The 25,223-nt window shown below is 50.1% G+C and overlaps 1 protein-coding gene across 1 annotated transcript in view; it reads left to right on the forward strand.

The window, feature by feature from the left end:
* The first annotated feature begins 9,846 nt into the window (after window positions 1-9,846).
* Window positions 9,847-25,223, forward strand: part of LOC142310665 (uncharacterized) — a 47,839-nt gene continuing 32,462 nt past the window's right edge. Inside the window, exon 1 of the mRNA XM_075348248.1 lies at window positions 9,847-9,908. The gene's annotated coding sequence lies outside the window, so the exon portion shown is untranslated. The remainder of the gene's footprint in view (window positions 9,909-25,223) is intronic.

The following is a 25,223-nucleotide window of genomic DNA, read 5'->3' on the forward strand; positions in this document are numbered from 1 at the left end:
TTTTCTGTGACGTTGCAGCGACGTCCCGTCGCTGTCGCTGTGTGTGACATCCAGCAACGACCTGGCCCCTGCTGTGAGGTCGCCGGTCGTTGCTGAATGTCCAGCTTCATTTTTTGGTCGTCACTCTCCCGCTGTGACACACACATCGCTGTGTGTGACAGCGAGAGAGCGACGAAATGAAGCGATCAGGAGCCGGCACTGGCAGCTGCGGTAAGCTGTAACCAGTGTAAACATCGGGTAACCAAGGGAAGACCTTTCCCTGGTTACCCGATGTTTACGCTGGTTACCAGCCTCCGCTCTTGCTGCCAGCGCCGGCTCCTGCACTGTGACATGTGGCTGCAGTATGCATCGGGTAATTAACCCGATGTATACTGTAGCAAGGAGAGCAAGGAGCCAGCGCTAAGCAGTGCGCGCGGCTCCCTGCTCTCTGCACTGTGACATGTAGCTGCAGCACACATCGGGTTAATTAACCCGATGTGTGCTGCAGGAGAGCAAGGAGCCAGCGCTAAGCGCGGCTCCCTGCTCTCTGAACTGTGACATGTAGCTGCAGCACACATCGGGTTAATTAACCCGATGTGTGCTGCAGGAGAGCAAGGAGCCAGCGCTAAGCCCGGCTCCCTGCTCTCTGAACTGTGACATGTAGCTGCAGCACACATCGGGTTAATTAACCCGATGTGTGCTGCAGGAGAGCAAGGAGCCAGCGCTAAGCGCGGCTCCCTGCTCTCTGAACTGTGACATGTAGCTGCAGCACACATCGGGTTAATTAACCCGATGTGTGCTGCAGGAGAGCAAGGAGCCAGCGCTAAGCCCGGCTCCCTGCTCTCTGAACTGTGACATGTAGCTGCAGCACACATCGGGTTAATTAACCCGATGTGTGCTGCAGGAGAGCAAGGAGCCAGCGCTAAGCGCGGCTCCCTGCTCTCTGAACATGTAGCACAGCGACCTTATGATCGCTGCTTCTGCTGTGTTTGACAGCTAAGCAGCGATCATAACAGCGACTTACAAGGTCGCTGTTACGTCACCGAAAATGGTGACGTAACAGCGACGTCGTTGTCGCTGTCGTTTAGTGTGACACCAGCTTAAGGGTACCTTCACACTTAGCGATGCAGCAGCGATCCGACCAGCGATCTGACCTGGTCAGGATCGCTGCTGCATCGCTACATGGTCGCTAGTGAGCTGTCAAACAGGCAGATCTCACCAGCGACCAGTGAACAGCCCCCAGCCAGCAGCGACGTGCAAGCGACGCTGCGCTTGCACGGAGCCGCCGTCTGGAAGCTGCGGAGACTGGTAACTAAGGTAAACATCGGGTATGGTTACCCGATGTTTACATTAGTTACCAGTGTGAGCAGAGAGCAGGGAGCCGCGCACACTGCTTAGCGCTGGCTCCTTGCTCTCCTAGCTACAGTACACATCGGGTTAATTAACCCGATGTGTACAGCAGCTACATGTGCAGAGAGCCGGAGCCGGCAGCACAGGCAGCGTGAGAGCTGCAGAGGCTGGTAACTAAGGTAAATATCGGGTAACCACCTTGGTTACCCGATGTTTATCTTGGATACAGCTTACCTCAGCTGTCAGACGCCGGCTCCTGCTCCCTGCTCGCTTCATTTGTCGCTCTCTCGCTGTCACACACAGCGATCTGTGTGTCACAGCAGGAGAGCGGCTTTGAAGAAAACGAACCAGGGCTGTGTGTAACGAGCAGCGATCTCGCAGCAGGGGCCAGATCGCTGCTCATTGTCACACACAGCGAGATCGCTAATGAGGTCACTGCTGCGTCACAAAAAGCGTGACTCAGCAGCGATCTCGGCAGTGAGCTCGCTGTGTGTGAAGCACCCCTAAGGCTATGTGCCCACGCTGCGGATTTACCGCGGATTTTGCCGCGGATTTGCCGCGGATTTACCGCGGATTTGCCGAAAATCTGCAGCAGCGGCACTTCCAAGCCATTTCAATGGCATTTTGTAAATGCTGTGTCCATGCTGCGGATTTTTCCGCTGCGGATTTGCAGTGGATTTTGATGCGGAAAAATCTGCAGCATGTCAATTGTTTGTTGCGGATTTTGGTGCGGATTTGGGTATAGAATGGGAAAAAAAAAATCCGCATCAAAATCCGCGGCAAATCCGCGGGTGCGGATTTGCCGCGAGAGTCGCGGATTTTCAGGCAGAAAAGTCCGCAGGTACATTCTACCGTGGACACATAGCCTAACAGCTGAAAGATGATGAAATCCGCAGGGTCCTAAGGAGAAAGGGATAAAACCCAAGCAGAGAAAAAGGGAAAGTCAGAGAGCAGCTTGTGTAGCCAAAGGCTGCGACCTTCTACAGCCGGAAACTACAGGACTGTCTGTCAAGCGTGGCACACCTATGACATTATCCTACAGTTATTTCTTATTAAATAATTAATTATATTCCAGCAGGAGAGGACTATATCTAATAGGTATTGTGCCTTGTTTTTGTGTTGGTCATTTCTGTACCTTTAACCTATATACTATATCTGTTCTGCCCCACGTTAATCTCTTTTCCTGTCGTATTGAATTTTTGTGACACCGTTTTGCACTAAACTTACCAACTGTCATGGCGGAATTAGGCTCTGTTCACATTGCAGATTCTGATACTCCACTCGATGGTTTCTCTGTTGTCTGGGATAAACATAGGCATGCACGGGCATCGACCTGCTGTGTGCTGATTCATAGGTAAACTAGGGAGAGTTAAACTCTGATAGTCTGCGTGCTCCTTTAATCTCATGTTGTGGGGAGACCTATCACATCTGCCCCCCTCCTGTTCATGCAGGTTGATTTTTCCTACTCATGCCAGTTATAGTTTATTCTATGTTGGTCTGTGTGGGGTGGTGTCCCAGACTCTCTGGTGAAAGTTGTGCTTTTTGCTTGGAGTGGTAGTGGAGTCTACCCCTGTTGTTTTGTATGTCCCTCCTGATTTTGTTTTTCCTCCTGAAGCTCTTATTTGTTTTTATCTTTGTTTGTGCGTGCTGTGTGACAGAGTTTTTGATTTTCCTTTGTCTGTCTTTATCTGTGGTTTTTAACACACTTCTATCCCATCCCTCTCTGGCAGGAGGGGGAATCAGATAAGGACTAGTCAGGAGCCAGGCCAGAAAGGATACTCAAGCTTCTTCACAATCAGAAGTATCCCTGACGTTAGGAATAGAATAGGGTCTCCTAGCTTGAGGGTCAGCTTAGGAGCCTCTGAACATCTCACGCGGAAGATATTACCATCATGTGTTCCTATTATGATTTTATCTATCCATAGGTACGAAACATTATGTATCTATTGTCCTCCAGAGGCTAGTTATTAATTATTGTCTGATACACATGTCTCACAATTAAGACAATTGAAATACTATGTCCGCCTATAAAGGTATCACTCCTAAAATACTTTTGTCATTCTTGGGACATAGTATTTCAATTGATTTTTCTGGCTAACACAGTACCACAATATTACCCTGTATTGCACATTGTAACAATTAAGACAAAATATGTGTTATGTGCGTCCTGCTGTCTTGAGGCCAGAAATATGCCTGCCATATTTGTGGGAGCTATGCACACCCTAATTAAATTTAATAATTTTTAGCCAGGTGCTAGTCTGTCTTCAGGTCCCCTTTGAAGCTTCTCTGGAACGAGCAATCGCCTGCCCACATCCCTAGCTGAATTACTTGTGTCATCAGGGGGTCTTGCTTTGCTCAGGGGCTTCTTCCTCACTATAATTAATTTTCACCCCTTAACATTTAGTCCAGAATGGAGGTATTGGATTTCTATACTGAATTGGGTGACCTAGTCTTGATGCAGGTCAGGATGTGTGGAAATATGTATGATTAGCAGTGACTGGCATGTATGGATATAACATATTCCTCACACAAGGTTTTCAGGAAAGTAATCTAAATGGGAATGTAAAAAATGTAACTTCCAATTCATCAGAGAACCCAAGGCTTTGAAACGTTTCAGCATGTTCTCCACAATTAACTTAAATTTGGGATCTTTGTTGTTACCTTGAAATTTCTTTACAACTTCTTTAAAGGAATACCAAGCCCTTTTCTGAACAGCCTTAATTTTTGTTTTGAACACGTCATCCTTCATGAGTTTCTGAATATCTAGACCCATAAAAATGCCATTCTTCAGATAGTCCCTGAAAGTTGGAGCACTGGTACTTAAAAGTCTTCTTTCTGTAGTGCTTTCACAAACTGCTTCACCAGTCGAAGCTTAATATGGGATTTTGGCAGAAGAACTTTAGTGGGATCAACTAAACTTTCCGCAACTATGTTCTTGAGACTTGGATGCAAAGATGATCTCGTTGGGTAACTTTTCTAGCTCCAGTCATGAGTCCTATCCCGGTTATACCACTAACATAAAAACATGGGTACTTTGTTTAACTTCCTTACTACCCAATGGACAAAGAGAACTTTCAGATCATCACATATTGACCATCCTTGATCCTCATAATGACGTTTCTTGAGAATAAAGTCTAAATTCTCATAGCTTTCCTTCAGGTGCACAGAATACCCTACAGGCAGTGAATCATACTTGCTTCCAATGTGCAGTATCACAGCTTTCAGAATTTTTTTTTTAGATTAATCAATAATCTTATCTCAATCACTTTGTACTTAATGTTACATTTTTCTATCAGCCCAGGAACATCACACGCAATACACTTGAGCAGAGAAAAGTACGGAAGGAACTCCTTATCTCTGCTTCTGTACGATGACAAAAAGCTACCAGGAGCGAGCAGGGTATTTTTAGTTTAGAAGTTCTACAGAATGTTAAAAAAAAAGGTCGAAGTCCCTGACTAAATCATTTAATTTGAGCTGTGAAAAAAGCTGTGGCTTGTTGGGACCATGTGAGTTTTCATCAGAATCCTTGTCTTCATGTACTAAGTCTCCTGAATCAGTTGTATCTTCAAGTTTCGGAGGTGAAAGGATGAGTATTCCTGGACTGTGAGGGCGAAATGGTGATGGGAGGTCCAGGTATATGCAGTGGGGAAAAAAAGTATTTAGTCAGCCACCAATTGTGTAAGTCCTCCCACTTAAAAAGATGAGAGAGGCCGGTAATTGACATCAGAGGGGACCACAAGTATGAGAGACAAAATGAGAAAATCACCGCGTCTGATTTGGCAAGATTTTATTTGTAAATTATGGTGGAAAATAAATATTTGGTCAATAACATACGTCCCTCTCCATATTTTGTTATAGATCCTTTGTTGGCAATGACAGGGGTCAGATGGTTTCTGTAAGTCTTCACAAGGTTGGCACACACTGTTAGTGGTATGTTGTCCATCCCTCCATGCAGATCTCCTCTAGAGCAGTTTTGGGCCTGTCGCAAGACAACACAGACTTTCAACTCCCTCCCACTGTAATTTCCTTCTTATTTTTAAAGTTGAATCCCTCCACGTTGCACATACAAAAGTAGCTGTCATCACTATGATTTTTCGGTTCCCTCCACATCATAGACACGCTAAAACAAAAGCTCTCTTTCTTCCTTTTAGACCACTGTTGTAGTTCTTCTACACAAATAGAACACACTACATAAGTCCATGACTTGTCCTGATCATCCAGTTTTAGACCAAAGTGCGCATAATACACTATTTTTAATGAAGTCCGTAATGTTCCTTCACTACAAAATAACTGCAAATGTAGCAAAAGTGGTCGGGTGAATTACGACATCCCCTTGTAGCCATTTCTATCACGTTGTTAGAAAGAGAAGTTGTCTGTGAAAAACCATACGTGATGGAACTTATTTGGCTCTAGATTACCATTACATGCACTATGGCTATATACAGTGCCTACAAGTAGTATTCAACCCCCTGCAGATTTAGCAGGTTTGATAAGATGCAAATAAGTTAGAGCCTGCAAACTTCAAACAAGAGCAGGATTTATTAACAGATGCATAAATCTTACAAACCAACAAGTTAAGTTGCTCAGTTAAATTTTAATAAATTTTCAACATAAAAGTGTGGGTCAATTATTATTCAACCCCTAGGTTTAATATTTTGTGGAATAACCCTTGTTTGCAATTACAGCTAATAATCGTCTTTTATAAGACCTGATCAGGCCGGCACAGGTCTCTGGAGTTATCTTGGCCCACTCCTCCATGCAGATCTTCTCCAAGTTATCTAGGTTCTTTGGGTGTCTCATGTGGACTTTAATCTTGAGCTCCTTCCACAAGTTTTCAATTGGGTTAAGGTCAGGAGACTGACTAGGCCACTGCAACACCTTGATTTTTTCCCTCTTGAACCAGGCCTTGGTTTTCTTGGCTGTGTGCTTTGGGTCGTTGTCTTGTTGGAAGATGAAATGACGACCCATCTTAAGATCCTTGATGGAGGAGCGAAGGTTCTTGGCCAAAATCTCCAGGTAGGCCGTGCTATCCATATTCCCATGGATGCAGACTAGATGGCCAGGCCCCTTGGCTGAGAAACAGCCCCACAGCATGATGCTGCCACCACCATGCTTGACTGTAGGGATGGTATTCTTGGGGTCGTATGCAGTGCCATCCAGTCTCCAAACGTCACGTGTGTGGTTGGCACCAAAGATCTCGATCTTGGTCTCATCAGACCAGAGAACCTTGAACCAGTCTGTCTCAGAGTCCTCCAAGTGATCATGAGCAAACTGTAGATGAGCATTGACATGACGCTTTGAAAGTAAAGGTACCTTAAGGGCTCGTCTGTAACGGAGACCATTGCGGTGGAGTACGTTACTTATGGTATTGACTGAAACCAATGTCCCCACTGCCATGAGATCTTCCCGGAGCTCCTTCCTTGTTGTCCTTGGGTTAGCCTTGACTCTTCGGACAAGCCTGGCCTCGGCACGGGTGGAAACTTTCAAAGGCTGTCCAGGCCGTGGAAGGCTAACAGTAGTTCCATAAGCCTTCCACTTCCGAATGATGCTCCCAACAGTGGAGACAGGTAGGCCCAACTCCTTGGAAAGGGTTTTGTACCCCTTGCCAGCCTTGTGACCCTCCATGATCTTGTCTCTGATGGCCTTGGAATGCTCCTTTGTCTTTCCCATGTTGACCATGTATGAGTGCTGTTCACAAGTTTGGGGAGGGTCTTAATTAGTCAGAAAAGGCTGAAAAAAGAGATAATTAATCCAAACATGTGAAGCTCATTGTTCTTTGTGCCTGAAATACTTCTTAATACTTTAGGGGAACCAAACAGAATTCTTGTGGTTTGAGGGGTTGAATAATAAATGACCCTCTGAATAAACTTTTCACAATTTAAAAAAAAAAAAATAAAAAAAGAAATAACATTCTTTTTTGCTGCATTTCACACTTCCAGGCTGATCTACAGTCCAAATGTCACAATGACAAGTTAATTCCGAATGTGTAAACCTGCTAAATCTGCAGGGGGTTGAATACTACTTGTAGGCACTGTACATACAGTGCGGCTCTATATACACACTGTGGCTCTATATACACACACTGCGGCTCTATATATGTACTACCCCAGCAGTGGCTGAACCGCTCAGATCCGGATGTCACTGCTCGTGGCTCAAGAGTCTCCGGACCCGGGGGGCTAAAGGGTCACACCCGAATGAATAAGGGGGTATTTACAGGGGAGATATAGTTTGTGATGCCACCAGTGGTGTATGGTAATTGGGAGTACCGCTGGTGCCGTTGGGAGTACCCGGGGTGATGGGGTGGGACAGCAAGATGACGTTACCCTCCACGGGTAGGGAAAGGCCCCGGGACCCCGAATGGTGGGATGGACTGCAGGGGGAGCGCAGGCTCGCTGGTTGCAGGGGCTAATCAGGTACTCACTCAGCAATAAAGCAGATGCTGACAACATAGTAAACCAAGTCTCTGTGTGCTGCTACACTCTTGGGGGAGCCCGTCCGGGTCCCGTTCCCTGCAGCACTGCCTGGTGGTCCGTGACCTGCCTCCTGGCACAGTATTTTTAGAGTGTTCTTTGTGGTCCGTCAGCTTGGAGCTTTCCGGGCCCTGCTCCCCATTGTGGCTAAGTAAAAGAGCTTGCTCTCAGGAGCTCACGCTTGGGATTTCAGTGGGCCCCTTGCTTGGAAAGCCCTATCCCCTTCATTGCGCTAGTGCCCCCGATCTCTGAGCTTCATGGAAACAGTCCATACAGGGCCTATCCTCTGCAGGTTAATTGCTGGGTTGCTTGAAGCTTCTCCCCAATCTAGGGTCCTTAAACACCGTCGTGCATTCGGTCCTGGACTGGTGATTAGGCTCAGGCTGCTGAACGTCCTCCAAGACAGGTCCCAGGCACCTAGCCTCAATCTCCTGCGACTGGGGGTCCGACTCCTCTAGGTCCAGACCACCGTCTGTGACCTAGTCTCCTTTCCCCTGGGAGCTACAACTCCCAGCTTCCTCTGAGCTCCTCTCAGCTCGAGGGTTACCACTGAACTGACTTGACACCTCCCACCTCCCTGCCTGACCCCTAGGTAGGCGACCCTATTCCAGCTTAAGCAGCCCACTGGTGTGCCTGACAGGTGTGGTGCAAGGTGTATCTAGGATTTGTGAATGCTGGTGGAGGCAGTACTGCAGGATAGAGACCCAGAACAATGGGCGGTTGAGCCTTGCACAGAGAGAGAAAGATTGTGCAGAACCCTGTGACGACCTGAATAGTCCAGGGCGTCAAATATACACACACATGTGGCTCTATGTACACATACTATGGCTCTATATACACACTCACAGCTCTATATACACAATACAGCTCTATACACACACTTTGGCTCTATACACACACTGCGGCTCTATATATACACACAATACAGGTCTATACACACACTTTGGCTCTATACACACACTGCGGCTCCATATACAAAATATGGCTCTATATACACACACGGCTCTATATACACACTACGGCTCTAAATACACACGCTACGGCTCTATATACAAAATATGGCTCTATATACACACACGGCTCTATATACACACACTACGGCTCTATATACAAAATATGGCTCTATATACACACACGGCTCTATATACACACACTACGGCTCTATATACAAAATATGGCTCTATATACACACACGGCTCTATATACACACGCTACGGCTCTATATACAAAATATGGCTCTATATACACACACGGCTCTATATACACACACTACGGCTCTAAATACACACACTACGGCTCTATATACAAAATATGGCTCTATATACACACACTGCGGCTCTATATACACACACTACGGCTCTATATACAAAATATGGCTCTATATACACACACGGCTCTATATACACACACTACGGCTCTATATACAAAATATGGCTCTATATACACACACGGCTCTATATACACACACTACGGCTCTATATACAAAATATGGCTCTATATACACACACGGCTCTATATACACACACTACGGCTCTATATACAAAATATGGCTCTATATACACACACGGCTCTATATACAAAATATGGCTCTATATACACACACGGCTCTATATACACACACTACGGCTCTAAATACACACACTACGGCTCTATATACACACACTACGGCTCTATATACAAAATATGGCTCTATATACACACACTGCGGCTCTATATACACACACTACGGCTCTATATACAAAATATGGCTCTATATACACACACGGCTCTATATACACACACTGCGGCTCTATATACACACACACTACGGCTCTATATACAAAATATGGCTCTATATATACACACACTGCGGCTCTATATACAAAATATGGCTCTATATACACACACGGCTCTATATACAAAATATGGCTCTATATATACACACACATGTTGCTCTACACCCAACACCATGACAACTAGCGCAGCAAAGTCCTACATACAAGGAAGACTTGATCATGTGACCCCTGACTCCTCCCTCACATGTGACTGACCACATGTCTATGACATCACCGCAGGTCCTGTAAGCACAGAGCAGCTATATCCTCCAGTGTGCGGCCCTGCGGGTCAGAGGTGGGTGCAGACTTTTTATTCCTGGGTGCAGGGACCATTAACCCCTTCATGGGTTGCTTGTTTTGCTTCCCAGGGACCGGCTGTTTCTTGCAGTGTTCTCATTGTCTCGCCCTCGGAGGCTGCACTTCATCACTTCTCTATCGTTTTCGCCGTATTACGTGCTGTATTTTTTTTATTTTGCACCATTTTCAGATAAGTATAATGTGTTGTTTAACTCGTTAAGGGATTATTGAGGGGAAACGAGCGACTTCTCCTTTTACGCCATTCAAATGCATAAACATTGTTACTTTTCTTCTGGGGGTCACTCCCATTGTCAAATAAGTTTACGCCATAGCATGCTGGTACTTGTAGTTCTGCAGCATCTGCACCTCTAAACGTGCGCTCCGGCCTAAGATGCTGCCATTTTGGGTTACGGTTAAGGCTATGTTCACACAGGGCATCTTTTGTTATGTGCGTTTTGAGTGCAGCTCATTTTCTGAAAGCGCACCTGCGGCAAAAATGCATGCGTTTTTGCCACGTTTTTACAGCGTTTTGCCCAATGCGTTTTGTAAGTGACATCTATTGACTGGAGGACTCAAAAACGTGGTAAAAATGCAAAAAGAATTGACATGCTGCATGGTGGCTGCCTCTTGAAAAACGCAGCCAACAAAAGATGCCCAGTGTGGACAGCAAAATAGAAATCTGATAGACTTTGCTGGGAGAAGGAAATGCATGCAGGGGCATCTTTGTGCCCACAAAAAGGCAGCAAAAGATGCACCTAGCCTTAGAGATGACCACTTTGAACTATGATGACCTGGTCCAGTTCTCTGGCAATTGGTCATCATTTCTGTATCTGGTGCCTCTGACATTTACAAGGCGCCATACTAGGCCACAGGTGCCGTCATGACATCACCCCAGAGATGACGAGGACATCGGATACAGAAGTGATGTGAACGGGGGGAGACCAGACGCCACATCTACTAACGGGGGGGAGACCAGACGCCACATCTACTAACGGGGGGGAGACCAGACGCCACATCTACTAACGGGGGGAAGACCAGACGCCACATCTACTAACGGGGGGGAGACCAGACACGCCACATCTACGAACGGGGGGGAGACCAGACACGCCACATCTACGAACTGGGGGGAGACCAGACGCCACATCTACGAACGGGGGGGAGACCAGACGCCACATCTACGAACTGGGGGGAGACCAGACGCCACATCTACGAACGGGGGGGAGACCAGACGCCACATCTACGAACGGGGGGGAGACCAGACGCCACATCTACGAACGGGGGGGAGACCAGACGCCACATCTACGAACGGGGGGGAGACCAGACGCCACATCTACGAACGGGGGGGAGACCAGACGCCACATCTACGAACGGGGGGGAGACCAGACGCCACATCTACGAACGGGGGGGAGACCAGACGCCACATCTACGAACGGGGGGGAGACCAGACGCCACATCTACGAACGGGGGGGAGACCAGACGCCACATCTACTAACGGGGGGGAGACCAGACGCCACATCTACGAACGGGGGGGAGACCAGACGCCACGTCTACGAACGGGGGGGAGACCAGACGCCACATCTACGAGCGGGGGGGGACCAGACGCCACATCTATGAGCGGGGGGGAGACCAGACGCCACATCTACGAGCGGGGGGAGACCGGACGCCACATCTACGAGCGGGGGGAGACCGGACGCCACATCTACGAGCGGGGGGAAGACCAGACGCCACATCTACGAGCGGGGGGGAGACCGGACGCCACATCTACGAGCGGGGGGGGAGGGAGACCAGACGCCGCATCTACGAGCGGGGGGGAGACCGGACGCCACATCTACGAGCGGGGGGGAGACCGGACGCCAGATTTATTGGTGTTGAGGAGCAGTGTCGTTTGACATTGCTGTGCATTATGTCCATTTTTCACGGTTATTTTTCGGGTGTTTTCCAGACAGAATCTGCCATCACGTTCACATAACCACTATATAGAAACTCCCACGTTTTTGAAGAGCATTTTGAAAAGTTTGTTCTCTAAAAACTCTTTGTGACTTGCACTTTTTTTTTCCCACCAGGCATTTTTGAAAACTTTTTCAGGTGAAAAAAAACCTGCATCCTATGAACAGCAAAATAGATTTCCCATAGCAATGTATAGAAGTGTTGTGAGGTAAATCCTGGGATATGAAGAGGAATTATGACTAGAAGTCATAATTGCTCTCATCACTCCCTGGCAGTGCCCCCCTCCCTTCTTGTGCTCAAATGTCCAGCATCTGTGAAGGTGTCACATCCCACTTACACCTCCAACAGCCATCTCCTCTGATATGGAGATGAGATGATGTGCGGACAATGGACACAGGATGGCTCCCTGCCGTCACCCTGTAACAAGAGTTGTATCTCATTAGCAAGGCTTGGAAGTAGCCAGACAGAACGACTCCAGTAAAAAATGGTTCATATCTCGCAAGCCATATCTCCGATAAATATGGCAACCATAAAAATGGTGTTTGCGCAGGCGGACGATGCTGGCACACCTTTTTTATGGAAGGGGGAGCTTGGGAAATACCCCAGGCGTGATATCAGCCATATGGGAACTCGTAGACAGGTCATGAGTCCCCTCGTTCTGTAGCTAAATTCATAACTGTCACAATGAGAGCATTGGCGTCCGCCTACGACGCTCCCAGGCAAAGTTATGGCCCATATTCCATGTTGTGAATTTGTCCATAACTCCAGCCAGGGGTGGAGCAGTGCTCCCTGTGAGGTCACTAAGGTAGGAGGGGACCTGGATTTGCCCAGGTTGATAACCCTGCTTCGGCCATTTTCCAAGGTTCTTCTGCTCGGGGGCCTGGTTGGGAAAGACCTGTGAGGAAGAATCCTAGAAACCTGGTCTACAGCGCCCCCCTGTGGCCAGACACACAAGGTAACTGATTGAATTGCATATCTGTTTGTAAACCATGCTTTATCTGTAACTGTACTCTGACATAACTGTATATTCTGTAGATTCCCTATTGTATATATTGTAGTTTCTAGTGTGCTTTAGGCGATTAAATTATATAATTAATCTTGGGCTGTTCTGTTATCTCGATCTTGAATCCCACGTCTGTGTGTTCGGCTAATAGTTACCGTAAATCGGTTGGTGGCAGCGAGTTGTGCCAAGGATTATTGTGGGGAGGCCAGTGAGATTCGGGGAGAGTTTATATATTCCGCCCGCGGAGGTCGGGGGAATATATACCCTTCTCTCGCCGGGGGCCCTTCAATAATCGGCATAAGTAGTATAGCGGCCTCCTTGCTTATTGTCGGGCAATTCCATAATTGGCCTGACTATAAGAGGGGCGCTAGAGAGCGCGTCACGTGCTCTGTCTGTCGGTCGGGAGGTATAAAGTAGGGGTGACCCCCACTTGTTACCCCCCGATTGTGACGTACTGGTAGCCAGCGCGGGGGATTTCTGAGTGACCCCCCCGGTGGTTTGTGACATATTGGTGGCAAGCGGTGGGATCGAGATAATAGTGTGTGTGAGTGTGAGACCCATACTCCCAGACACTAAAGACTGCCTGCAGCAGCTGTGGCTGCTGGGGTCTTCAGACCAGCTCAACACTAGAGTGTCAGAGTGCAGATACTGTAAGGTGTGTGGAGGCATCAGGTGTCAGTTCTGTGTCAGTGACCAAAAGTCTGCAAGAATGGCTGATGGCACCAGGAGCAGAGCTATGCAACTGGCCAATGCTAAAGCAGGAGCCGAAGAGAGGGAGGACGGTGCTGTGGACAGCAATGAGGAGGTTGCCCACGAGTCCTCCAGGAGCTCGACGCCAGAAAACAGCTCTGCAGAGGACATTGCACAACCGGGCACTGCTGGACAAGATGAGGAGCAGCTCGCCCAAGGGTCCTCAACGAGCCAGATGCCAGCCCTCCGCTCTGCAATGGACAGTGAATCACCAGGCTCCGCAGCGGGCCGCAGATCACCACGTGCCATTCCACCGAGCCTGGGAGGCTCGGATAGCCTTCTTCAAATGGCTATGGCCCTACGCCAGGCTGGAGACCGGGAGGGCTACAAGGAACTCATGGCCGAGCGTGAGCGGCAAGCAGCGCGTGAAGAGCGCCAGGCAGAGCGTAACTACCAGCTGCAGCTAGCTCAGCTCCGGCCCTCATCAGCCACCCGTGACCTTCCAGACACCAAACTTCCAAAGGTCCGTGTTGAGGACTTCCCAGTGCTGGAGAAGGATGGAGACTTGGACTCTTTCTTGACTGCTTTTGAACGGACTTGCTTGCAGCATCATCTGAACAAGGACCAGTGGGCCAAATACCTGACCCCCCGTTTAAGGGGTAAGGCCCTGGATATCCTTGGGGACTTGCCTGCTGAGGCGGATCAGGGCTACGACACCATCAAGCGGGCCCTGATCCAACAGTACAACCTCACCCCGGAGTCCTACCGCAAGAAGTTCCGGACGCTGCAGAAGGGACCAAAGGACTCCTGGGCTGACCACCGGCGGGCACTTGCCCGAGCTGCCGACCACTGGACCCAAGGCCTGCAGCTTTCCACCGGACCGGAGATCCTGGACTTGTTCATCACGGAGCAACTCTTGTGGAACTGCCCTGAGGATCTCCGCCAGTTCATCCGAGACCAGAAGCCAAAGGGGTCCACGGCTACAGCTGCCCTGGCAGATGACTACACCAACAATCGGGCTCCTGAAGCCAGGAGAGCAGCCACCAGCAGCACCTGGAGAGGGGGTAAGATGAACTCTGCGACTGCCCCACCTGCCCCTAGACTGCAGGGGGTGTCCCCCTCAACTCCCCTCTCCAGGCCCGTGGCAGAACCAAGACGGTGCCACCAGTGCAACCTACCTGGACACTTCAAGGCCATGTGCCCTCAGCGTCCCAAGGCCCCGGCTCCGTCCCCGTCCCAAGGGCCGCCCAAGGTGTATTGTGTGGGTGGGGGTGGTGGTAGGTCCCTGGACAGCTTCCAACCTGTCACCGTCGGCCAGTCTGTGACCATAGGACTGCGAGACAGCGCCTCGGAGGTGACTCTGGTGCGGCCTGAGATGGTGTCCCCCCAAGACTTGATCCCTGGAAAAACCCTCGCTGTCTCCGGGATTGGAGGCATTGACCCGGCGCTGCCTGTTGCTGACATTTATGTGGACTGGGGCGCAGGGCGAGGGGTGAGGGAGGTGGGGGTAACTGATCGGATCCCTGCAAACGTGCTACTTGGGACAGATTTGGGGCAAATAACCTCCCAGTTTGGCCCCGCCCCAAAGGCTGAACCTTCAGCCAGTGCTGACATGACTCCTGACAATGTTAATGTGTTATCTATGAATGATGTAAGGGAGGAGGGAGTGAACTCTGATATTTCTGCTTGCACAGACACCATAGACACACACACAGCTGCAGCTGTGACAGGGGAGGGGGTCAGAGAAAGGTGTGACAATGCCTCTACAAGTAACCAGCCTGTGAGCTGGGATCTGTTGCCCTCTGCAGGGATAAGCAGAGAGCAGGGTGCTGCAGGGGGAGGACCAGTGTGTGGGGTGGGGGCTACCACAGCAAATGTGGGGTCCCCAGAGATTTCACACCGGGGTTCTGTTGCTGCAGGAGGGGAACAGGCAGGTGAGATTGGGGCCGGTCCAGGAGCGGAAGTGCTCCCAGGTAAGATCTCGGTGCATGGTTCCCCCACAACCGGGGTGTCAGGAAGCCAGGTAGGTCTGCCTGAACCGGCGACTTGGTCAGGAACGGAGGAGGAGCAGGCACGACCCACGGTCGCAGCGGCTGTGGCCGCTGTCACCCGCAGTGGGAGTGCTGGAAGCCAAGGGGCCTCCCGGAGGTCCGATAGCTCTTCCCCTTCTGACCAAGTGGCAGCCGAGTCAGGTGGAGGCCAGGACACAGGTCCCGGGGGTACTGACTGAAGATGTGACAGTCTCGTCGATTCTGGCCACATCTAGTCAGGAGTTTCAGGCAGCGTTAGAAGCTGACGACAGCCTGAAAGCTCTAAAGGAGCAGGCGGCACAGCCTCCCTCGGACTCGGACCCGGAGCGAGTGGTCTGGGACCAAGGACGGCTGTACCGGGCCACGGTCCAGCAGGGTTCACCGGAGGCGTGGCCCAGGGACCGACAGTTGGTGGTACCCTATCCGTTCCGGACGGAGTTGTTGCGGATCGCACATGAGATTCCGATGGCCGGACACCTAGGGATCGCTAAGACCAAGGCCAGGTTAAACCAGCATTTCTACTGGCCAAAAATGGGGGCCGATGTGGCTGCCTACTGCCGTTCGTGTGAAACCTGTCAGAGAGTGGGGAAGGCGGGGCCACGCCCCAAAGCCCCACTGGTATCTCTGCCAATCATCGATGAGCCTTTCAGGAGGGTGGCTGTGGATCTGGTCGGCCCGCTGGCCATCCCCAGCAGCTCCGGGAAACGCTTCATACTGACGGTAGTGGACTATGCCACCCGGTACCCAGAAGCAGTGGCCTTGTCGTCCATTCGGGCTGACAAGGTGGCCACCGCATTGCTGGAGATTTTCTCCCGAGTGGGTTTTCCCCAGGAAATGCTCACTGACCGGGGGACCCAATTCATGTCCCAGCTGATGGAGGCCCTCTGTAAGCAAGTCCAGGTGCGACATCTGGTGGCCAGCCCGTACCATCCACAGACTAATGGTCTGTGCGAGCGGTTCAATGGCACCTTAAAGCAGATGCTTAAGATGTTGGTCGACTCCCATGGGCGTGACTGGGAGCGGTATCTCCCACACCTGTTATTTGCTTACCGGGAGGTTCCACAGGCCTCAACAGGATTCTCACCGTTTGAGCTCCTGTACGGGCGACGTGTGCGGGGCCCCCTGGCTCTGGTGAAAGAGGCTTGGGAAGGGGATTTGGCCACCCCTGGAGTGTCGGTTATCGAGTATGTCATGCGCTTCCGGGACAAAATGCAGGCCTTGACGCAACTGGTACACGACAATATGGCTCAAGCCCAGGCCGATCAGAAGCGTTGGTACGACCAGAACGCTTGTGAGAGGACCTACCAAGTGGGTCAAAAGGTGTGGGTACTGGTCCCCGTACCACAGGACAAGCTTCAGGCAGCCTGGGAAGGCCCATACCTCGTGTACCAGCAGCTCAACCCTGTGACGTACCTGGTCACCCTGGACCCTGCCCGTGGAAGGCGGAAGCCCTTCCATTTGAACATGATGAAGGCACATCATGAGCGGGAGGCATGTGCACTCCCTGTGTGCAACCTGCCCGAGGAGGGAGAAGCGGAAACCCTCTTGGATATGCTAGCCCAGGTTAGGGCAGGCGGATCCATTGAGGATGTGGAGGTTGGCCACCAGCTCTTGGAGGACCAACGGTCCCAGCTGTGGGCCACCCTACACCCCTTCCGGGGGTTGTTTACCAACCAGCCCGGAAGGACTGACTTGGCTGTCCATCACGTGGACACTGGGGATCATCCCCCGATCCGGCGTTCAGCATATCGGGTCTCCCTGGAGGTGCAGCAACACATGCGCCAGGAGATTGACGAGATGCTGGAGCTGGGGGTGATCCAGGCATCCAACAGCGCTTGGGCCTCGCCTGTAGTCCTCGTCCCTAAGAAGGGCCGAACCACTCGGTTCTGCGTGGACTACAGGGGGCTCAATGCTGTCACGGTCGCCGATGCGTACCCAATGCCACGCATCGATGACCTGCTCGATCAGTTGGCCGGGGCTCAGTACCTGACCATCATGGACCTGAGCCGGGGATATTGGCAGATCCCCCTGACTCGCAAGGCCAGGGAACGCTCTGCCTTTATTACCCCATTTGGACTGTACGAGTCCACGGTGATGCCATTCGGGATGAGGAATGCCCCTGCCACTTTCCAGCGGATGGTCAACACCCTGCTCAAGGGACTTGAAGGGTACGCGGCCGCGTACCTGGATGACATTGCCGTCTTCAGTCCCACCTGGGAGGACCACCTAGAGCATCTAGCACAGGTGCTCAGGCGGATCCACCGGGCAGGTTTGACCATCAAGCCGGGAAAGTGTCAGCTGGCCATGAGCGAGGTCCAGTACCTCGGTCACCGGGTAGGTGGGGGAACGCTGAAGCCCGAGCCTGAGAAAGTGGAGGCCATCGCATCCTGGCCCACCCCCAGGACCAAGAAGCAGGTGATGTCCTTCTTGGGGACCGCTGGGTACTATAGGAGGTTTGTTCCATGCTATAGTAGCCTGGCAAAGCCCTTGACGGACCTCACCAAGAAGAAGCTGCCCTCTGCAGTCGATTGGACAGTGGACTGCGAGACAGCCTTCCGGGCCCTAAAGGACGCCCTGTCCAGCCCGCCCGTGCTACAGGCAGCCGACTTCACGTGGCCGTTTGTAGTACAGACCGACGCCAGTGACTTCGGCCTCGGTGCGGTGCTCAGCCAGGTGGACTCTGCGAGCCAAGAGCACCCAGTCTTGTACCTGAGCAGGAAGCTGTTACCAAGGGAAGTGGCCTATTCTACAATGGAGAAGGAGTGCCTGGCCATAGTGTGGGCCCTGCAGCGTCTGCAACCCTATCTATACGGGCGCCACTTCATCGTGGAGACGGACCACAATCCCCTCAGCTGGTTGCACACCGTCTCTGGGACGAATGGGCGATTGTTGCGATGGAGCCTTGCGCTCCAGCACTACGACTTCACCATTCGCCACAAAAGGGGCCGTGACCACGGTAACGCAGACGGGCTGTCCCGACAAGGAGAGGTCGCGGACGGGCGCACGGGGGAACACCGGAGTGTGCTGCCCCCTAGCGCCCTCAAAAGGGGGGAGGTGTGAGGTAAATCCTGGGATATGAAGAGGAATTATGACTAGAAGTCATAATTGCTCTCATCACTCCCTGGCAGTGCCCCCCTCCCTTCTTGTGCTCAAATGTCCAGCATCTGTGAAGGTGTCACATCCCACTTACACCTCCAACAGCCATCTCCTCTGATATGGAGATGAGATGATGTGCGGACAATGGACACAGGATGGCTCCCTGCCGTCACCCTGTAACAAGAGTTGTATCTCATTAGCAAGGCTTGGAAGTAGCCAGACAGAACGACTCCAGTAAAAAATGGTTCATATCTCGCAAGCCATATCTCCGATAAATATGGCAACCATAAAAATGGTGTTTGCGCAGGCGGACGATGCTGGCACACCTTTTTTATGGAAGGGGGAGCTTGGGAAATACCCCAGGCGTGATATCAGCCATATGGGAACTCGTAGACAGGTCATGAGTCCCCTCGTTCTGTAGCTAAATTCATAACTGTCACAATGAGAGCATTGGCGTCCGCCTACGACGCTCCCAGGCAAAGTTATGGCCCATATTCCATGTTGTGAATTTGTCCATAACTCCAGCCAGGGGTGGAGCAGTGCTCCCTGTGAGGTCACTAAGGTAGGAGGGGACCTGGATTTGCCCAGGTTGATAACCCTGCTTCGGCCATTTTCCAAGGTTCTTCTGCTCGGGGGCCTGGTTGGGAAAGACCTGTGAGGAAGAATCCTAGAAACCTGGTCTACAGCGCCCCCCTGTGGCCAGACACACAAGGTAACTGATTGAATTGCATATCTGTTTGTAAACCATGCTTTATCTGTAACTGTACTCTGACATAACTGTATATTCTGTAGATTCCCTATTGTATATATTGTAGTTTCTAGTGTGCTTTAGGCGATTAAATTATATAATTAATCTTGGGCTGTTCTGTTATCTCGATCTTGAATCCCACGTCTGTGTGTTCGGCTAATAGTTACCGTAAATCGGTTGGTGGCAGCGAGTTGTGCCAAGGATTATTGTGGGGAGGCCAGTGAGATTCGGGGAGAGTTTATATATTCCGCCCGCGGAGGTCGGGGGGAATATATACCCTTCTCTCGCCGGGGGCCCTTCAATAATCGGCATAAGTAGTATAGCGGCCTCCTTGCTTATTGTCGGGCAATTCCATAATTGGCCTGACTATAAGAGGGGCGCTAGAGAGCGCGTCACGTGCTCTGTCTGTCGGTCGGGAGGTATAAAGTAGGGGTGACCCCCACTTGTTACCCCCCGATTGTGACGTACTGGTAGCCAGCGCGGGGGATTTCTGAGTGACCCCCCCGGTGGTTTGTGACAAGTGTCTTTAAAGAGTTTTTTTTAGTCGTTTTCCAGTGCACAAATTTGCTTGTTTTTCATGAGTAATTTGTCACGGATTTTACTTTGCAAAGTTCTGTGGCCGGATTTATACAGGGTTTTTTTTTTGTTTTGTTTTAACAAAAAGGAGACAGTTGCACTCTGTAGTGCTATATATGGAACAATGAATATGGGAATATAGACATGCATTACTGCTATGAAAAACAGGTAAAAATTTAGGCACACAAAATTGGCCAGATTTTATGTGAGCCCAACAGCCAGTGGCAAGGCAACCTCATTTTTGTTGGGACACTAGCAAACTATTGCCTCTCTTTGTGTTAAAAAAAACCCAAACCTATAATTTATGGGTGGATAGGAAGCTGCAAATGGAGAATTAAAATCGCCTGAAGCCAAAGAGCAGGAGTACTCACATAAAACTGGCCAATTTTGTGTGCTAAATATCTCAAATTGTACATGTTTTTCATAGCAGTAATGCATGTCTATATCCCCATGTTCATTGTTCCACATATCTCAGCACTACAGAGTGCGACTGTCTCCTTTTTGTTACAATGTTCCATATTCAGTTTGCACCTGTTCACATTAGAAAGGTAGGATGTACCATCAGTGTTTTTCTTAGCTTACAGGGTCACGCCTTCTGATTGAGCTCCTGCTCTTCAGCCTCAGGCAATTTTAATTCTTCATTTGCAGTTACCTGTCCGCCCATAAATTGTAGTTTCTTTTTTTTTTTTTTTTACCAAAAGAGAGGCATTAGTTTGATAGGTACTCAGCAAAAATGAGGTCACCTTGTCCTGGCTGTTGGGCACCGCAGTGTGCAATTGTCTCCTTTTTGTTACTATGTTTCATATTCAATTTGCACCTGTTCACATTAGAAAGGTAGGATGTGCCATTAGTGTTTTTCTTAGGCCTAAAACACACTTCCGCAAAAAAAAATCCGTGTGACACGGTCCGTTTTTCAGGTCCGTGTTCCGTTTATTTGGGGCGTTTCTCCGGTACGTATGGCATCCGTGTGATGGCGTATGCGAGCCGTGTGTACGTGTAAAATGTCCGTGTTTGTGTGTAAAATGCCCGTGTATGTGTACGTGGAATGTCCGTGTGGAATGTCCGTTTGTGTGTTGCACAATGTCGTTGATACATGTCGGCTGACAGAAGACAGAGTTGCGCGATGAGAATGAACTCGGGTGAACTTCACCCGACTTCATTGTCATGCTGCGGCTCTGTCTGTGTGCCGCGTACTGATTAGCGATCACCTGTGAAGGATTCACCAGTGACCGCTAATCCCCCGAGTGACTGAAGTGAGCAGCCCTCTCTCATACTTACCGCTCCCCGATCACCAGCGCGGCGAGGAACAGCTGTGCAGAGAATACGCGGCAACAATTACTTTGAATATGCCGGCCGCTCATTAATCAATCTCGTATTCCCTGCTTTCCCCACCCACCGGCGCCTATGATTGGTTGCAGTCAGACACGCCCCCAACGCTGAGTGACAGCTGTGTCACTGCACCCAATCACAGCAGCCGGTGGGCGTGTCTATACTGTGCAGTAAAATAAATAAATAAATAATTTAAAAAAACGGCGTGCCGTCCCCCCATTTTAATACCAGCCAGATAAAGCCATACGGCTGAAGGCTGGTATTCTCAGGATGGGGAGCCCCACGTTATGGGGAGCCCCCCAGCCTAACAATATCAGTTAGCAGCCGCCCAGAATTGCTGCATACATTATATGCGACAGTTCTGGGACTGTACCCGGCTCTTCCCGATTTGCCCTGGTGCGTTGGCAAATCGGGGTAATAAGGAGTTATTGGCAGCCCATAGCTGCCAATAAGTCCTAGATTAATCATGTCAGACGTCTCCCCGAGATTCCTTCCATGATTAATCTGTAAATTACAGTAAATAAACACACACACACCCGAACAATCCTTTATTAGAAATAAAAAACACAAACATATACCCTGGTTCACCACTTTAATAAGCTCGAAAAAGCCCTCCATGTCCGGCGTAATCCAGGATGGTCCAGCGTCGTTTCCAGCGCTGCTGCATGGAGGTGACCGGAGCTGCAGAAGACACCGCCGCTCCTGTCAGCTCCACACAGCTAATGAAGGCAATAGCGCGATCAGCTGTATTCAGCGTTGGCCGCGGAGTAACCTCAGTGACAGCTCAGCTGATCGCGCTATTGCCTTCATTAGCTGCGTGGAGCTGACCGGAGCGGTGGTGTCTTCTGCAGCTCCGGTCACCTCCATGCAGCAGAGCTGGAAGCGACGCTGGAATATCCAGGATTACGCCGGACATGGAGGGCTTTTTCGGGCTTATTAAAGGGGTGAACCAGGGTATATGTTTGTGTTTTTTATTTCTAATAAAGGATTTCTTCAGCTGTGTGTGGTTTATTTACTGTCACTTACAGATTAATCATGGAAGGAATCTCGGGGAGACGACTGACATGATTAATCTAGGACTTATTGGCAGCTATGGGCTGCCAATAACTCCTTATTACCCCGATTTGCCAACGCACCAGGGCAAATCGGGAAGAGCCGGGTACAGTCCCAGAACTGTCGCATATAATGTATGCAGCAATTCTGGGCGGCTCTTACCGCTTCCCCGATCACCAGCGCTGCGAGGAACAGCTGTACAGAGAATGCGCGGCAACAATTACTTTGAATATGCCGGCCGCTCATTAATCAATCTCGTATTCCCTGCTTTCCCCACCCACAGACGCCTGTGATTGGTTGCAGTCAGACACGCCCCCTACGCTGAGTGACAGGTGTCTCACTGCACCCAATCACAGCAGCCGGTGGGCGTGTCTATACTGTGCAGTAAAATAAATAATTAAAAAAACCGGCGTGCGGTCCCCCCCATTTTAATACCAGCCAGATAAAGCCATACGGCTGAAGGCTGGTATTCTCAGGCATGGGGAGCCCCACGTTATGGGGAGCCCCCCAGCCTAACAATATCAGTCAGCAGCCGCCCAGAATTGCCGCATTACATTATATGCGACAGTTCTGGGACCTGTACCCGGCTCTTCCCGATTTGCCCTGGTGCGTTGGCAAATCGGGGTAATAAGGAGTTATTGGCAGCCCATAGCTGCCAATAAGTCCTAGATTAATCATGTCAGGCGTCTCCCCGAGATTCCTTCCATGATTAATCTGTAAGTGACAGTAAATAAACACACACAGCTGAAGAAATCCTTTATTAGAAATAAAAAACACAAAACATAACCTGGTTCACCCCTTTAATAAGCCCGAAAAAGCCCCTCCATGTCCAGCGTAATCCTGGATGTTCCAAGCGTCGCTTCCAGCTCTGCCTGCATGGAGGTGACCGGAGCTGCAGAAGACACCACCGCTCCGGTCAGCTCCACGCAGCTAATGAAGGCAATAGCGCGATCAGGCTGAGCTGTCACTGAGGTTACTCGCGGCCAACGCTGAATACAGCTGATCGCGCTATTGCCTTCATTAGCTGTGTGGAGCTGACAGGAGCGGCGGTGTCTTCTGCAGCTCCGGTCACCTCCATGCAGCAGCGCTGGAAACGACGCTGGACCATCCTGGATTACGCCGGACATGGAGGGCTTTTTCGGGCTTATTAAAGTGGTGAACCAGGGTATATGTTTGTGTTTTTTATTTCTAATAAAGGATTGTTCGGGTGTGATTTACAGATTTAATCATGGAAGGAATCTCGGGGAGACGCCTGACATGATTAATCTAGGACTTATTGGCAGCTATGGGCTGCCAATAACTCCTTATTACCCCGATTTGCCAACGCACCAGGGCAAATCGGGAAGAGCCGGGTACAGTCCCAGAACTATCGCATATAATGTATGCGGCAATTCTGGGCGGCTGCTGACTGATATTGTTAGGCTGGGGGGCTCCCCATAACGTGGGGCTCCCCATCCTGAGAATACCAGCCTTCAGCCGTATGGCTTTATCTGGCTGGGTATTAAAATGGGGGGACCGCACGCCGTTTTTTTTAATTATTTATTTTACTGCACAGTATAGACACGCCCACCGGCTGCTGTGATTGGGTGCAGTGAGACACCTGTCACTCAGCGTAGGGGGGCGTGTCTGACTGCAACCAATCACAGGCGTCTGTGGGTGGGGAAAGCAGGGAATACGAGATTGATAATGAGCGGCCGGCATATTCAAAGTAATTGTTGCCGCGCATTCTCTGTACAGCTGTTCCTCGCAGCGCTGGTGATCGGGGGAGCGGTAAGAGCCGGGGGAAGAAAAAAAACGAGCGCCAATGTAAGTATGACTGAGAACATCATGAAAAAAGGTAAGTATACTGAATTTAATTTAAAAAAAAAATAAAAATATGATCGCTAGTGTAAAAACGCACACGCACGAAACGTGCTGAACACGGACGCGTGCTCGGCCTCTGCTTTGTACTTTGCGCGTGCTCGGCCTCTGCTTTGTACTTTGCGCGTGCTCGGCCTCTGCTTTGTACTTTGCGCGTGCTCGGCCTCTGCTTTGTACTTTGCGCGTGCTCGGCCTCTGCTTTGTACTTTGCGCGTGCTCGGCCTCTGCTTTGTACTTTGCGCGTGCTCGGCCTCTGCTTTGTACTTTGCGCGTGCTCGGCCTCTGCTTTGTACTTTGCGCGTGCTCGGCCTCTGCTTTGTCCTTTGCGCGTGCTCGGCCTCTGCTTCGTTCTTTTCGCGTGCTCGGCCTCTGCTTTGTCCTTTGCGCGTGCTCGGCCACTGTTTCGTTCTTTTCGCGTGCTCGGCCACTGCTTCATCCTTTGCGCATGCTCTGCCTCTGCACACATCTTCTCCATTCATGGCGTGGCTTCAGAATCCTATTTGTGGGGATCATTAGCATTGCTGGGGGTCCCAGTGGTCCGACCCAGCAATATAAAAATTATTCCCCATTCTAATGGATAGGAAATTGCTTGTTCGTTTTTTTTATGAGGGAAGGGAGAGTAGTAACTTTTTATGAGAGAGCACGGTCCAGTCATGGAGATTGCATTGTATTCGTGCTGATGTAGCAGAGCTGAACTGTTTACATTTAATTTTGGGATGCATTCTTGTGCTAAATCTTCTGCAGTCCTATGTAATCTTCTTAGGAGACATGATATGGTCATTATGTGTTAATTCAGCTCTGCTACATCTCTACACATTACATGTTTGATATATGGATCTGTACATAGGTCTGCACAATATCCCCCACTATCTTACCCTAGTAAACATTGACAAATTGGACACTAATACATAGGTGTGCTTCATTATTATACAATATTTGTCGTTTTCGAATCTGTGGCTTTACATGGGACTGCATGAAAAC

Source organism: Anomaloglossus baeobatrachus, chromosome 5, assembly GCF_048569485.1.
Source record: "Anomaloglossus baeobatrachus isolate aAnoBae1 chromosome 5, aAnoBae1.hap1, whole genome shotgun sequence".
NCBI lineage: Eukaryota > Metazoa > Chordata > Amphibia > Anura > Aromobatidae > Anomaloglossus > Anomaloglossus baeobatrachus.